The 17,293-nt window shown below is 36.2% G+C and overlaps 1 protein-coding gene across 25 annotated transcripts in view; it reads left to right on the forward strand.

The window, feature by feature from the left end:
* GRXCR1 (glutaredoxin and cysteine rich domain containing 1) overlaps positions 1-17,293 on the forward strand; it is a 309,082-nt gene that overhangs the window by 5,019 nt on the left and 286,770 nt on the right. The window contains exon 3 of one of the 25 annotated variants that reach the window (XR_006791836.3): positions 2,189-3,370. The exons of the other annotated variants lie outside the window; for them this stretch is intronic. The gene's annotated coding sequence lies outside the window, so the exon portion shown is untranslated. Of the gene's footprint in view, positions 1-2,188; positions 3,371-17,293 lie in introns of those variants that run through there. 25 annotated transcript variants of the gene reach the window in all.

Here is a 17,293-nt window from a genome sequence, read left to right on the forward strand (position 1 = left end):
TCAGATTGGACAGTGGACATCAGTAGAAGAATAGGTAGCGTTCTATTTGAAGAGATGATAAGTTATGCCCTTCATAAACATATATACTGGAATATATTACTTTGTCAGAATTATTTATGTGAAATAATTTAGAGCATATTTGCCATGAAGTACTTGAGATCAGAAAAATCTTATGAATACCATATTGGCTTTTGTCAAAATTAAGTGATGAAATTTTAAAAACAAACTGATTTCAACTAAAAGCTCTAAATCCCTTGTCATTGAATAATTCAGGCACTTATTCTTACTCATAATGATAAAATCAATACTTTCTCTCATGGCTGTGATTCATTTCTCATGACTGTATCATCATTCTCTGTTCAAACACCTTAGTATTAATTCAAAATTATAATGTCTTTAAACATTATTATCAACTTCATATACTTGGAATTTCCAACTAAAAGTACAATGATTTTTTTCTTCACTGTAATTGAAAATACTTTTGTTTAAATGAAACTAGAGTTTTAAAATGTGGATTTGTATTATATGATAGGACTTTTAATAGAAATTTTAAATTCTATCATCCATTATATTTAAAATAGCATTCAGTTCACATACAATCTTTTAGGAAAAACGTTACTGAATATTTTACTCTGAAAGTAAATGAACATTCAAGGGAAAACAGTCCTGGTGTTGAGATCTTAAATTCATACCTCTTATTTCAAACTGATAAGAGACTAATTAAATGGTAAGATTTTTACTTAAAAGATTCTTTCTTGTCATAGCCAGGAATTGAAAACTAGTACCTAATCAGAAGTGCTGTTTTTTTTTCCCCAAAAGTTAACGAACAACATTCTAGTAATGCTGATCCTCTGTAAAATATTATTGTAATATACTCCGTGAACTTTATGGATAATACATTTAGCATGGTATTGTCATGGATTTTGGCATTTTAAATAGCAGCTTTATTGGGGTATAATCGATAGGCAATAAACTTCATCTGCTTAAAGTATAGAATTTGACAAGGTCGGGGGCACCTGGGTGGCTCAGTTGGTTAAGCGGCTGCCTTCGGCTCAGGTCATGATCCCAGGGTCCTGGGATCGAGCCCCATGTCGGGCTCCCTGCTCGATGGAGAGTCTGCTTCTCCCTCTCCCTCTGCCTGCCTCTCTGCCTACTTGTGCTCTCTCTCTCTCTCTGTCAAATAAATAAATAAAATCTTAAAAAAAAAAAAAAAAGAATTTGACAAGGTCGGACATAGGTATGCACCTATGAGACCATCACCACATTGAAGATAATGAACATGTATCTATCACTTCCAAAAGTTTCCTCTTGCCCCTTGGTATGGTTGTTATGTATAACTTGAGATACTTTTTCTCCATGCATGCAATACACTTTGTTGATACCCACCGTGTTCTAGAAAACTGAGCTGAGTATTGGAGATTGAGGTAAAACAGCTAGGTTCCAGCCCCGTCCAGAACTTGTGACATTGCTCAAATAATGATGTAAATAAATATAAAATCAGAACTATATATTATACTCTAAGGAAAGATAGTCTACACCTGTATATATTGATTGTCCTATGAAGTATTTCTGGGCTTTCACATTATATCTAGAACTCTTCAAATTTGCTTATATGTGTGTTTGTCATAGATCTAAAACTGTACAAAAATTTTGTTTCTACTGGATGCTATGGCTTTTATATTGAAAAAAGTATGATGTTTGTTATATGGAAAAGATAACCAGTGAAGGCAAGAAATTTTATTATAATTCATTTCTTTGGTGTTGCCCAGAAAGCCAATATTGGAAACAAAAACAAACACCCAAGGAAATCTCACTTTTTTTCTTGCCATGTCAATTAGGTGCTATTTCAGGGAGGAAAGATGACAATACTGAGGAAAAATTTATTGAAAGGAAAATCTCAGAATTTTCATTAAAAATTGAGTAGAATAGTAAATGAGATGAATAATTAAAATTACCAAATATAATTTTGTAATTCCATGACTTTTAATTGAGAGAGAATGCCAAACCTAAAAAAATAGTTTCCTGATTAATTGAAATAAGCCATAACTTTCAAATATGAAATATTTGCCAAATGCATTTTGGCCTCTTGGATGATATATCCTCTGCTCAAGTTCATAATTCATTGCAGTGTTTAGCAAATTTATTGGAAAATCACAATTTTTTTTTCCCTCGGATCCCAAAAAATCAGAAACAACATCTGCTGGAAAGAGGAATTATTTATCACTGTAGTTTCTTGCCAACTTTGAACTCTGAGGAGATCCACTTAATGGAGAATGTGAATCAATCCAGGATTACATTTTAGTAATCCCAAAGAAAAGAAGGTAAGTAAGAAGATACAAAGAAAGTAAGCTCACTACAGATTCAAGGTTTGTGGGGCTGGAGATATTGGAAGGAGGAGCATAGTGAACTAGGGCTGAGTAGGAGAGCTGATGCTTGGACCTTTTGTATAGGTGGGCTTGCTTCTGCCAGACTTCAAATGGGGGCTCCTCTTCCTTGCCTGTATTGTGTATTTTTTTTTTTTCGTTTGGTTTTACTCTAAAAACTGACCTCAGCCTACTAAATTGGAACCTCTTTCCTCCCGTTTCTGCATCCATGCTGTTCTGACGCCACTCATGCTTTCAGAAGCCATGTGTCTTCTGAGATTGCTTCAATCTGTTGCCTGCATAGCCTCTCGGTTTTCCATTGACAAGGCTACTGACTCCTACTTAACTTTTTTCCCCTTCAACTTTACAGAAAGTTAATGTATATAAAATGCAGCCATTTAAACGTACAAGGTGATGGGTTTGACAAATGTATACACCCATGTATCTACCACCACAGTCAAGATGCGGCGTGGTCCCAGTGCCCGTTGGCTTAATCTTATACTCACTTCTGGCTCCTGTTGGCTTCTGACTTGTTCTTGATGTACAAGGAGAGTGCAGGAGGCAAAGGGAAACCTACAGGTTGGGAATTATGAATTAAATTTGAATAAGTACAGGAACCAAATGAAGGAGCACCATGCAAACCAGCAAAGGTGATGGAACACATGCACAAAGTGAAGGGGAGGCAGTGTAGACTTGGGGATACGATAGAATTGTGTTTTAAAAAAGATTCTTGTGATAATAGAATGTGGAGCATGAATTAGAAGCAGAGACACCAAGTTGGAGATGCCAAAGATCTGTTCACTTAACAGAGGAAAAGGTGATTTAAAAAAAAAAACTTGAATACAGCATAAGGCATTTTTAGTAATACTTATGGGACTATAGAGAATAAAGGACATGTTTATCTGAAAAAAATAGATAATCTTCTCTGTATAGTTATAGATAATGGCTATATAAGAACTTTTTAGATGTTGAGTCAATTTCTTATTGAATCAATTTCTGACATTTGAAGAGGGGAGATTGCCTTAGCTACTTTCTTTGAAAGATGCTATGTGAATGTTATATTTGAACATCTGATTAATTAATGGAAGTGTTTTATTTATCTTTTAATGCTATTTATTGATATTTAAGAGACTAGTTGCAAGAATGCTCATTAGTAGTGTTTATTAACATGTTAAAAAATGTGCCTCTATATGTCATTTAGAAAAAGGTTCAATTGCACATAATAAAAAACCCCAAAATAACAGTGGCTTATACGAGATTGAAGCTTATTTCTTGTCACATAAAAGAAGTCTGAAGATAGGCTGTCTACTGACATCAGAGATGTAGGGTCTTCCCTTTCTGCTCTGTGATGCTAACAAGTGGTTTCCAACCTCAAGGTCATCTCAGGGTCCTGGGTAGCTTCTGTTGTGCCAGCCATAACATCCACATTGAAGATGGGGAATGGAATAAGGATAAAAAGGGACCCCACTGTGCTTTAAAGCATCCATTAATGAAATCTTACATGAAAGTTATGTTCATATGTTATTAGCTAGGACTTAGTCACATGGCCATGGCTGAACAGAAGGCTGGGAAATTTAGTTTTTTATTCAATTGGCAATGCACCTGGATGAAACTTGGCATTCTGTTACCAGTGAGGAAGGAGAGAATGGCGTTGAGGGTAGGCAGTCAACAATCTCTGCCACACTTTCGATTAAATCTCAGAAATCATTCTCAAGGTTGCATTATTAAAATCCTGGAGTTCTTCATGGACATCATAATGAAACTATGTTTTGTTCAAATTGTGTTTTTTTTTTAAAGATTTTATTTGACAGAGAGAGATAGTGAGAGCAGGAACACAAGCAGGGGGAGTGGGAGAGGGAGAAGCAGGCTTCCCGCTGAGCAGGGAGCCCAATATGGGGCTCGATCCCAGGACCCTGGGACCATGACCTGAGCCGAAGGCAGACACTCAACGACTGAACCACCCAGGCGCCCCATCAAATTGTGTTTTTAAATATTTATAAGAAAGAAGAAAAAGAGTTTGCTTCATTTTGGAAACAGGCTTGATGAAACAGGTTTTTAATGGCTGGGGCTTAACGGAAAATTTATTAAATGATAGTTGAAAATAATATTGAGTACAGAAGATAGGGAAATTAATTTAATGAAGCAGTAACTTAGTTATTAAGGTGACCTCCTGGTTAAAAACAAATAGAATCTTAGAGGTGAAAAAGAGACAAAGCAATGGGTGGAATAGAAACATAGATCTATTTCAGTTTTTTTTCTGTGTTTAAACCAGAAAAGGGAAAGACAAAGAATTAGAGGTTTCTGAAGAGAGATGTTACATAATGGCATTTTGGGAACATCCGTCTGTCAGCTGTGCCTAGACTATATTTTGAGGGAAAAGGCCCACACCATGTTAGGAAGCTACTGTGGCCTTCTTATCAATAGGAGTTTTCTGTGTTCTTGATGATGGCTTTTGGACCCCGAAAAGATTATCTAGAGCAAACTTTATTTTTTAAAATTAATATTTAATATACTAAATACATATGTTAAAATACAGTTCTTCCTTGAGCTTTAAAATTTAACTTGATCATTTTATTCTATTTAAAAATCTAGCACATTTTAAGAATTACTTTTAAGGACGTGGTTGATTAGTGTTTGATTCCATTCGTAAGCTAAAACTCCCTTAAACATTTTAAATTACACTTATGAAGTTGAATTTTATTTTCTTTCTAAGTCACTTAGTCATTTGTAAGAATGTTTCCAGTATTTAAGTAACCATTTTAATAGGATAAATTTAGCCTATAAAATAACCCTTAATTTTCTTAAATTTTCTTTCTCTAAACTTTCTTAAATTTTCTAAAGCTGATGGATTTCAGCATAAAATCTTGGATATAAATCAGTTTTCCAGTCCCATCAATTTAATTTGGAATCACAAGCATGACATGTTTTGTAATGGGTCAGATTTTCTTGATTATTTCTAAACTTTACTAAAAGATAGGTTTGACTTACTTGACTTACAGGTTTGACTTACTTAATCATATATACACATATATGATAAGCATATATATATATAAAGTATATATATATATAAAGTATATATATATATATATATATATATATATATATATATATATACTTAATTCTCCAAGTTTAAAGCTACTAATTCTCTTGGAAACCATTATGTCATCCAAACAATTTTAGCGTTAGCACTAGAAGTGCTTCTGGAGGTTACATTTTAAATTAGCTGAAGCTGAATATTAACCAGAGATATCATCTGGGATATCTGAGCTCTGGAACTACTGATACCCTTGAAATTTGTCTTACGTCTTTGGCTGTCAATGGGCCTTAGCTCTCTAGATTCAAGTCCTCTGTTACCTCATACTTCTCTTCATATACGGAAATTTGCACTTAGTCCATTTGATTGGTTTCAGCTAATTTATTACTGTATTATTCTACTTCAAATTATTTTCATACTTTTTCCTGATAGTACTAGTGTGTATAGTTCTTAATGGTGTTGGATTGGGTTTTATTTATCATCCAAGGCTTTTTCTAATCGGTTCCTTTTAATTTTAAGGTCTAAGCTTATAGTTGAGGGACCCTGAATGAGCATGGTAGCAATTGGAATGGAAGCAAAGGGAGAAATGGAGAGGTGTCCTAAAAGGAGAATTGAGAGCACATGTTAAGATTAGGGATGGATTCTTAGAAGAGGAAACATTGAACAAAGACCCCAGAGGTAAGGTGGAGCCTGGCAGTTCCAAATCCTCACTCCATAAGCCATTCCTCCTACAACTCCCCTGCAGTTCTTGTGGTGAGATGGTGATATGCTCTCCTACTGACTGCTATGAGAACTCACAACCTAGAATATTAATCTAGGCTAAGGTATAGAAAAGCTTTAATTCCAGAGTTTCTCCTGGGTCTTTTGGTAGCCATAACTTGGCAAGCAAGGACAGATAACTTTTGTTTGAAGCAATGGATTTTTGTTCCTCACCAACAGACCCCTCTCTGTGTTTAGGAAACTGGAGGATGAATATGAAAGCAGTAGTTGGAATGCACATTAATAATGACAAGTGGGGTCTTCTTGCTGAAAGAGGGACTGTGTGAAGATTATTCAAGTTTTAGGGAACTCTCTCTTCTTCAGTATGAACCTATTCTGTGTTGTCTCAGAAAATCACTCCTTGTTCTTAGGGTGTGTGTGTGTGAGAAAAAGAGAGATGCACCAATTTGATATAGTTTTTATTTTTTAATTGAGCAGGAAGAATGAGGAGGCATGTTGTTGCCTTGCACCAATGGAAGGATGTCCTACTGGGCAGGTCCTTAAAGTACCACTATTCATCCATTTACAACCCTCACTATTTCATTCTGGACTGAATTATTCAATATTTGGGAAATAGGCTACTAAATCCAATGTATTGCACTGGTTTCAAGAGAACGGGGGTTTTCTTAAGTAGAAATGGAAGTTGGGACTGAAGGTTTAAGCATTTGGGAGAGAAAAGAAAGGACAGTGGGACAGGGAGCAAGTCTAGAAACTACAGTATTCCCTCAGAGAGATACCCTGTGAATGGATTAAGCTATTTTTTTTTCCTTTCCCCTTGGACTATGGAAACTATAGTTATCTTCATGTTTTATATTACAAATTTTATACATAATTTTGATGTTTGAGATTTATAGAAAGCTGTTAAAATATAACAAAGAACATTTTACCATATTTGCTTTATCCTCTGTATTGTTTTTCTGAATAGTTTGAGAGTAATTTGCTGACATGATACCCCTTTCTCCTAAGTAGTTCAGTGTGTAGTTCTTAAAATAAGTGTATTCTTTTACATAACCACAACACAATGATTAAAATCAGGAGTTTAATATTAAAATGGTACTGGTCTGTAATCTCTAGACCTTATTCAGATTTGAACATTTGTCCCAATAATGTTCACTCTCCAGAATGTTGCCTTCAGTTGTCGTGTTCCTTCTGTCTTCTGTAATCTGGACCAGTTCTTCAGTCTTTGTATTTCATGTATCTTCATGACCTTGACATTTTTGAAGATTAGAGGCCAGTTGCTTTGTGCAATATCCTTCCATCTGGGTGTGTCTGAAGCCTCCTTGTGGTTTTGGCAAGATTATTGCAGAAGTGAGGTTGTGTTATTCTCAGCACATCTATCAGGAGGCACATGATGCGGACACCTCAATACTGTCAATGTTAACTTTGATCCCCTGGTTAAGGTGGAGACTGTCGGGTTGCTCCGCCGTAAGCTTACGCTTTATCCTTTTGCAATTTGTAGTATCTGTTAGGGAGACTAGTTTTACATTTTTTAAAACATTTTTTATACATTGTACAGTGTAATTCTACTCTGCATATTTGGAAAGGGTGTTTTGTTTCTTTTCTTTTCTTTTTTTTTTTTTCCAGATCGACTCCTTAGTTGTCCTCAGGTGTGCCATTGGGACCCAGGCTTACATCTCTGGTCTGAGCCTGTCCACACTGCCTTGGCAGAGGGCCGAGGGGTGGGAGAGAGAGTCCACAATGCCCTTCACCCTCCCATGTCTTTAATTCCCAGAACACAGCTGTAAAAACGACATGAAATGTACTTTGTTAAGAGCTTTGGGAGTCTCTGAAAAGGATTATATCAAATGGAAAATAAGAGGATATTTCTTTTTAGCTCTATGACATATAAGAAAGCTTTTTCTGCTGAGTAATTTTCTGAATACCTTTCTTACAAAAGACACTGAGGCAATTTGTTCTGTAGACCTTATATATTCCTCCTCTTCTGTTATGTAGGAAGCTTCGTTCCTGCATGAGATCAAAGTCACTGACCTTAAAAAGTACTACTCTCATACCTAAAAATTAATAATAATAGGTTAATATTATTACACATCCAGTAAAGGCTCAGAATTCTTTCACTTTCAGCAATTCTTTGCAGATAAATTGAATATAAAGCTAGGGAAAATGTGCTCATTATGCTCAATGTTAGCATAATGAACAGTCACGGTGAAAGGAAACATTTTACTCTGACCTACAAGATATCTTGTTGCTTCTGGTTTTCCTTTACAGATTAGATAGTGTGAAAATTTATAGGATAAAACATGGGTATTTCCTTTTCAATGTCTGTTTCCATAACATATGAGATAAGATGTTGAGGGAATGTGTGTGTTTGAGAAATGAGATGCCACTTTCAGTGAGAGATAATAAAAGGAGTAGCATGCTTATTGAAATTTCCATGCAGCCAAAAACCTGCTCCAGTGAATATTTCATTCTAAATAATAGGAGGATCTCACATTCTCTCAATTTCACTTCGGATTGTTTTCTGGCATTGGGAAATAAATAGGGAGACTTTTGTTTTTGTTTTTGTTTTCTCTTATCACAACACAGTATGTCTTGGAACTACTGGCAATTGAGAGCGTTGAAACAGTGAGTGAATTACTTGGATTGGTTACCTTGAAGAAGCCTAAAGAACTTGGCAGGCATTCAAAAGCCAGAGAGATTGCACCAGTTAAGGGTAAAATTGATCCGCCTTGCAGCTTTCTGTTCAAACAACTGCCTCCTTGTGTTGCAGCTTTGGCGTCTGATCTCTCTTGTTTGGAACACTGAGAAATTTTGAAAGCCCTGACAAATACCCAGTGAAATCTACCAGCCAAGGTCAAGGAAGCCACTTCCTTCCATCCAGACACAGGCACCTAGGCAGCTTGCTTAGGCATATAGAGTGCGTCTTGGAGCAATGCAGCCTGTTCCCTTGAGCTCTGTTCTCTTATTTTCTCTTAGTACATTCAACTGCCTGAGCTTCTGACTCAGACTGCAGAGATACTGTTGCTGCTGGAGGGTAATAGTTTGTTCTGTTATCCTGGAATGCCCTCCTTGCACTGAGAAAATTAGAAGCTGGGGAACTTGATGAATTTTCCCACTTTGTGCATTTCTCACTAGCTCTTCCTGCCTCTGATTCTTCCTGCTATTTTAGAGAGAACAGCCATCCCACTTTGCAGGCTACCAGTTTACCTGTGGGATCAGTTGGGTGCATTGAATGCATACAGAAGAGATGCTTCTAGAGCAGGTAGCAGAAAGAAGGATAGAATGTTCTATTTTTCTGATCCCTCAGAGAAGGAGATATTCCACGTAAGTGTATTTTCTAGATAACTGAAACTTCTGCCTTAAGCATTAAAATTTGTTTTTAACTTTGAGAAGCAGTATAGCATAGTGGTTACGCACATAGACTCTGAGGCAGATTAGCTGTGTTTAAATCCTGACTCTACCATTTTCTAGCTTTGTAACTTTCAGCACTGTACTTAACCTCTCTTACCTCAGTTTCCTCATCTGTAAAGTGGGGGTAATAATAGAGTCTGTAGAGTTATTGTTGTTGTTGTTGTTTTTAATTTTAGAGAGAGAGAGGGAAAGAGTGAGAGAGCGCATGCCTGCGCCAGAGGGGGTGGGAGAGGGAAAGGGAAGGAATCTCAAGCAGACTCCACACTGAGCCCAGAGCCCTGACATGGGTCGCGATTCCACAACCTTGAGATCATGACCTGAGCTGATGCTCAACCAATTGAGCCACCCAGGCACCCCCAGACTCTGTAAAGTTATTGTAAGAATTAAAGAGGATTAGATGAATTAATAGATGTAAAGCATTTAAAACAGTGCTAAATATGTTGAGTCCTAAAAGAGTTATTATTAATTCAACCATTCATATGCAGATCTTGCTAGTAATTGTACCTACCTTCTTGTTTTGTTTTATAAAATACATTGAACGTTGAGTACCTGGTGCCTTCCTACCCAGAGAAATTAACATAGTCATGTCTTCAGGCTGTGCTATAATGATGTCCTTGGTGAAATGATAGTTAATATTGTTTAATGAGTGGGTTTCGTGACTGTTATTGGTAATCCCTATAAGAAACCTCTAAGATAAGTACACTTATAAATAGGTTGAGGGGATTTCAGTACTTGCCCAGTTTCACACCACCAGATGTAAAGATCTGAGATGCAAATCTAGGGGCTGTATGACTTCAGAGCTGGTGCTCTTGGTCACCTCACCACACTTCCTGGTGGCTAGGGCTTCTTGTCCCCGTGCCGGTGGTTCTCTAACGTGAGCATGCATTAGAATCTCCTGAAGGCCTTGTGTTAGAACACTCACTAGATTGCTGGCCTCCCCACCCCAGAGCTTCAGATTCAGTAGTTCTAGCGTGGAGGCTGGGTGCTTGGTGCTAGGTTGCTAGGTGCTGCTGATGCTGCTGGCCCAGAGATTACACTTTGAAAGCTGCTATCCTGCACGGAGTGACTCCAGATGATTACTATTTTTTTTATGGTCCCATTACTGTTAGCTGCCACTTGAAGCTAGCCCTGTGTTCTTTTGCTCTCAAGCCCTATTATACACACATTAAGCTGTTTTAAAACTCTCAGCAGCTCACCTCCAATGGTGTTGAATGAGTGGATTTTATGGCAGCACCTGCCATTTGGAGATTCCTTTTCTCTTGCCACTCAGTACCCTGGAACATCTAGTTCATGAACTCTGCAAGGAGCTTGACTTACTTCTTTGCATATTGCTTCTTTTTATTTTAATGTAAGGAAAATGTTGAGGAACAAAGCTTAATAGATGTAAAATTTCCGTCACGTGCCAGCTTTCTCTCCTCCATGTTGAGGGCTTCACCCCCATCAAAGGATATTCTCTGATGCAGTGTGAACAATCAAGCACACGGCAGACTTGGGTTTTTAGCCTCCTCAACTTAGGAGTCTTCTCGCTCCAAGGACCTGGTATTTTTGTATCTACCTTTTTGTTTTCTCTGTTTCTGAGTCTAGTTTTAGCTTTTATCCATATAGTTCTAATCCTGTGGAAGCCATGGAATGGTCGCAAAATTAGGTGGAGCAAGATTTTGTTCTTGCTAGAACTTTTTTCTTTTATGATGACAGAGTAGATCCTTGATCCCTGGGCTGCTTCTCCTTAGCTTAATGGCATGAGAGGCAGGAAGCTCACAAGTCTAGCCTCCTCCGAAGTGATGGGTTCCTCACGCTGTTAAAGTATATATAGTTTTGGGTGCACTTCTGTGAGAAATTGAGTCATAATAGGGAGCAATGTTGACTCACTTGTTTCCTGATCTCATGTTTACCTTTTGCATTGCTTTTTTGGCTGTTTAGTAGTAAACTGAAGTAAACACAACCTTAGCCATAGCCCAAGTCATCATTTTAGACCATGCTTTGTGCTCTGGATAAGTTATGTTCCCTCACATTTACTTTTACCTTATAAACCCTTATTTTAATTTCTATATTGCTAAATACTTTTAATATAGGCCCCTTCTACATTGCTGTATGGCAGTCATCTTCAAGCCCCATCTGTACCCACCTCTGGACTTCATGCTGAAAGAGAAAAGTCATATTTATTTGCTTAAACCGCTATAAATTGAGATTTCTATTACTTTTAACTGAATCCATTCCTTAGTTGATTTTCTCATGTCATCAGAATTCTGTAAGGTAGGACTCTTCTAGAGTTGGTTAATTCAGTGGCTCAGAAAAGTCATCAGAAGCCAAGGGCCTTTCCATCTTTTCTATTCTTCCATTCCCCTCATGACAGCAGATTACGTCATGGTTGCTTTATGAGGGCAGCAGCACCAGGCATCACATACTTTCATATCAATATCAAGAGGAAGGGAAAAAAGAAATCTTTCTACCTTGGGTCTCTTTTTAAGAAAGGGGAAACATTGCCCCCAAAGTCCCTCAGCAGACTTCTCCCCATGTCTCATTGGGTCACATGCTATGCCAAACCAAACGTTTGCCAAGAGGCATAAAACCACTATAAATGGCTGCAATCAATCGGGAGTCACCTGCTAGGGAGGGAGATGGGTCTTGTTTTCCCTGAAGGAAATAGCTACATAGAGAGCAACTAATAAAATGAAGGTTCTGTTAGAAAGAAGAAGATGAGTTGCTGGTATGGCAACTCACAGTGTCTACCACTGAAATATGATTGGTCTCTTTGGCCTGACCCACTTTCATGGAGTTTTGGACCCCTTAGGAGAGAGTGGTCCTTAGGGAGATTTTGAATATTCTGATAATCTGATATACAGGAACCAAAACTAGTTTTTATTTGGACAAGTTAATTTAATTGGGAAATGAATATTATATAATGACAAGAATAATACAGGGTGATGAACTCCAGCCTAAGAGAGGTAAAGGTATAGTTGAAAAAGGAATTTTGTTTTTAAAATAATATTAAAGATATGCTATGAAACAGCCCATACAGAGGACTTACTTTCACTTTCACTTTGAATAACTTGAGCTCTTTGGAGAATAATTCCATTCTAAGGCAGGTGCATTGATACAAATATCTGAAAATGAGAAGCTGTAAAGAATGGAAGTGGGCTAGTGTGACTTCCTAGTTGTTTATTTTTTTTTTTAAGGTAATACTCTTTACAATTTATTTATTTACTTTTTTTACTTAATTTTTCTTTTATTATGTTATGTTACTCACCATACATTACATCAGTAGTTTTTGATGTAGTGTTCCATGATTCATTGTTTGCATATAACACCCAGTGCTCCATGCAGAATGTGCCCTCTTTAATACCCATCACCAGGCTAACCCATCCTCCCACCCCCCTCCCCTCTAGAACCCTCAGTTTGTTTTTCAGAGTCCATAGTCTGTCATATTGTTGTTTATTTTTGAGGTGAAGGTTTGAGATGATTCTTCATTTTTGCAGAATGTTGCTGAGAAATTTGGTCTCAGTCCTCAGATTTGTTCCTAGCAGGAACTCACGAGCTTTAGGGGTTGGTTATGATGGATGGAACCTGGCAACCTCAGAACCATAAGGGCTGGCTGGCTTCAAAAAGACACAGAGAAGGACGCTGCAGTTTTGTGATTAGAAGATAACTTTTACAAAATATTTATAAATGAGTAGGACTAGGCAAATAGAACATGAATAAATCAGGTAGATCAATCTGAGCAAAATTACAAACCAGACAATAATAAATGATGTATGTTTATTTTGGAGACATCAACTTGAAAAAAATAGGCATGTTGCATCCAGCTATCAAGACAGAATTAACAATAATTAATTTTTGCCTCATTAAGAGATGATTTTTTTTTCCATCATTAGTGGTTTGTGGTAGCAGTCTGTATAACTTCCTTAAAGATCTGCATTGGCATATTCAGTATAGGAAGTGTCCTTGCCCATTAGTATGTACCTATAGAACTTAGGAATGCTTTGTCCTTTCCAAAACTCATTTTCTTATTTTTCAGTTCTTGTCAGATGGCCAGGCAGCTACAAAATGATTTAATATTCTAGAACAGCACAACTCTTAAAGGGATATTTACCTATTTTTTGCTTCACATTTTATAATTTTATTTTACAAATTTTAATATGAGCTTGTAATTTTAATTGAAAGAGCAAATCAGATTTGATTTTGTCACAAAGCATTTGGGCAGGAAAAGGCCCTCTTGTTTGCCCCATTTATAGATAGCCACAGTTACTTTAAGTATCTGAGACCTTCCATGAGGCACCCTACTCCCTGGCAACCTGATGGCAGGACATCATAATTCTTTTCTAATCATATATATATATATATATATATATATACATATATATATATATATAATCCTAAATATGTGTATATATATATGTGTGTGTGTGTGTGTGACTTGAGGCAAGATACTTAGTCTCTCTGTGTCTCAGTTTCCTTACCTATAAAATGGGAGCTAAGAATATTATTTATCCCTAACAGTAGTTATGAAGATTAGATTAGTTAATATAGGTAAAGTCCTTAGAACAGTGCCTAGCCTAATAAGCACTCAATAAACACTAGCTAATATTATCCCAATAATTATTTAGAAAACATGTTAAAAACAAAATTCTCAATATTGACAAAAGCTATTAGATGGCTGGTGTATGTCAAAGATCTTTATGTAGAAAATTATAGAACATTAAAAAATGTTTTGTATTAGATATTTTATATATGTTAAATGTTAAGACCTGAAAATGGAGAAATGTTATGTTCATAGATTCCAAGAATCCCATATCATAATGAAGTAAAATCCCCTAAATTAAATTATAAATTAATTCGTTTGCAGGCAAAATACCAATTAGGTTTGTTTTTCTTTTCTTATTTTTTTGTCATGAAATTTGGTGAACTGATCCAAAAACTTACATGGAAGAGTAAAGATGCAAGAATAGCCAAGATGAAGAACAAAACTGGGGGAATTGCCTTACTAGGTATCAATATTCCTTATAAAGCTATAGTAATTAAACAGTGTGTTATTGGCCAGGGGTATAGAAAAGGGAAACTAGGAGACACTAACATAAATGGAAAATTATATCTAAAAAATGTAGGGGCGCCTGGCTGGCTCAGTCAGAAGAGCATGTGACTCTTGATCTCAAGGTCATGAGTTCAAGCTCCATATTGAGTATAGAGGTTACTTAAATAAATAAATATTAAAAAAAAATTACAAATCAGTGCATGACGGATAAATAAACAATTGGCTATCCATATTTAAAAATTAAAATATTTCTCTATTCAAACTCTATAAGAAAGAGTAAAGGTAAATAGAAGACCTAAATATAAATGTGTTTTTAGAAAGAACTGAAAGTATACAGCTCAAGGTCATGATAATGAGATGGGGTGTGGGCAGGAGAGTAAAATGGAACTAGAAAAGTTAAAGTGGACTTTGGTTATGTCTGGATGGATTTCTTTTTCTAGAAGCCTGGGTCACACCATGGATAGCTGGAGCATGCATGTTTGCTGTCTCAGTCATTGTATTTTTTGTTTTCAAAATTTCACAGAATCAAAATGTAAAAAAAGAAAAAGAAAATGACAACTCTGCAATTGATGAAGATGTTTTATTTTTAGGACACTCAACACAAAAAGATTTGGAGTACCCTGCTCATATCATGTCAGCATTTATATCAGAAACAGCTGGGCTACCATGGATCTGAGTGGGATCTTCAAGTAGACAATTAGATAGAGCAGAGGATCTGGACTCGGGTCAAAATAGAAGCATTGGTCTTGTTAAAGGAATTCATGCAAATGCTGTCATCAGATTGTATGCTTTCATTTATGCAATCTGTTGAACACATATTTGTTGAGTCCCTAACATATGTTAGACACTAGGCTAAGCCCTAAGGATTCAACAGTACAGGACAGGAGTCCTCATTTGAAGATTAATCTCTAGTGGGAAAGGCATACTTTAAAATAAGAATTACTTAGGTACATATATCATGACAAAATTTGATTTTGCTATAAAAGAAAACTAGTTATACTTGTGTGTGATTTAGAATTTTCTATATTTATCATCAAATTAATTGAAGAAAATGCTTTATAGTTGAAATTAGTTCTTTGGCTGTTATCGATTTATTGCGTCTAATTTCCAATTCCAGCCATCATAATCCTATATACAATTGTGAGTAAAAGGTGCTGCATGTTTTCTGAGATAGTTTGTGACTTGTCGAAAAGGAGGACAATCCTTTTCCCAATACTTTGTTCTATAGTTAAAACAAAGTCCCTGTAGTAGGTTGACTAATGGACCCCAAAGATACCCAGATCCTAATCCCTGGAACCTGTGAATGTAATCTTATTTGGAAATAGGCTCTTTGCAGATGTAATCAAGTTAAAATGAGATTATCCTGGATTGGAGTGGGCCCTGTATACAGTTTGACTGGTATCCCTATAAGAAAAGGGACATTTGCACAGGAATTTCTCAAAACACTTGGAAACTAAACAGTATGTGCTAATTAAACAACACACTCCTAAATAATCATAAAGGAAGTCTCAAAGGAAATGACAAAAGTAAATTGAACTGAATGAAATTGAAGTGAAGATGCAATACATAAAAACGTCTGGGGCATGGCTACTTAGAGATTTATAGCACTGATCGCACTTGTTGGAAGCAAGGAAAAGTCTCAATAATCTAAGCTCTCACCTAAAGAACCCAGAAAAAGAAGAGCAAAATAAACCCAAATCAAATAGAAAGAAGGAAACAACATGGGATGTAATTGAAAATAGACAAAGATGGGGCACCTAGGTGGCTCAGTGGGTCATGATCTCAAGGTTGTGAGATTGAGCCCCAAGTAGGGGTCTGCGCTGGACATGGAGTCTGTTTAAGATTCTCTCTCTTCCTCTCCCTCTGCACACCCCCCCACGACACCCCTTTGCACTCTCTCTCTCTCTAAAAAAAAGAAAGACAATTAAAATCAATGAAACAAAGAGCTTGAGCTTTGAAAAGATCAATAAAATTGATAACCCTCCAGCAAGACTTTAACCAAAGTTAAAAGGAGAGGACAGAAATAACCAATATCAGGAAGGAAGAGGATATCACCACAGATCAAGCAGATATCAAAATGATAATAGAATACTATAAACAATTGTACACACATAAATTTGACAACTTAGATGAAATGGACCAATTTCTCAAAAAACACAAATCACCACACTCATAATATGAAATAATTTGAATAGTCCTATTACTATTAAATAAATTGAATTTGTAATGAAAAACATTCCCCCCAAAGAAATCTTGAAACCCAGATGGTTGCACTGGAGAATTCTACTAACCATTTAAAGAAAAATTAATACTAAATTTACATCATCTCTCCTAGAAAATAGGAGAGAGGGACCACTTCTCAATTCATTATGAAGCTGATACCAAAATCAGGCAAAGACCATACAAAGAAAGGAAACCATATACAGTGTTCCTCATGAATATAGATGTAGAAATCCGTAACAAATATTAGCCAACAGAATTCATCAATATATAAAAAGAATTACATTCTGTGATCAAGTGGGGTTTATTCCAGGATGCAACCAATGAATTTTTTTTAAGGATTTGAAAATAGAATAATTTCATAACTAAATATAAGACTGTGGAAAATTTTTGTATTTATTTCCTTTCTTTAAACACAAAGTATTCAATAGTGCCATAAAATACACCATGCTGTTTAGTTATTGTGTGAGCTGCATGCACCCAGGAATACGATCTATGGTATTGATTCTATTTTCTTTT

Source organism: Mirounga angustirostris, unplaced genomic scaffold (genome assembly GCF_029215605.1).
Source record: "Mirounga angustirostris isolate CCGP_5_RB_7025 unplaced genomic scaffold, mMirAng1.0.hap1 SCAF_2, whole genome shotgun sequence".
NCBI lineage: Eukaryota > Metazoa > Chordata > Mammalia > Carnivora > Phocidae > Mirounga > Mirounga angustirostris.